This window comes from Penaeus monodon, chromosome 28 (assembly GCF_015228065.2).
Source record: "Penaeus monodon isolate SGIC_2016 chromosome 28, NSTDA_Pmon_1, whole genome shotgun sequence".
NCBI classification, from domain to species: domain Eukaryota; kingdom Metazoa; phylum Arthropoda; class Malacostraca; order Decapoda; family Penaeidae; genus Penaeus; species Penaeus monodon.
The window spans coordinates 10,032,669-10,032,913 of record NC_051413.1 but is presented as its reverse complement, the minus strand read 5'-3'; positions in this window follow the sequence as shown (position 1 = coordinate 10,032,913).

The following is a 245-nucleotide window of genomic DNA, read 5'->3' as shown; positions in this document are numbered from 1 at the left end:
TATGTAAGCAAATGAAACTGCTGATAGAATTGGTAAAATATTATTACAGTATTACAGATTGCAATGCAAAATACAGTTGTTACATTCGAAAATGACGTAGAATAAATATTTAAAAAATTAATTAACCCGGAGCGATAGCCACGAAGTGGAATAATAAGTAATATCGGATATACATAGCTATCTATTACCTGTAACGATATCACTATCTAAAAATACTGTATATCAAATAAATGGGCTCAGAATAT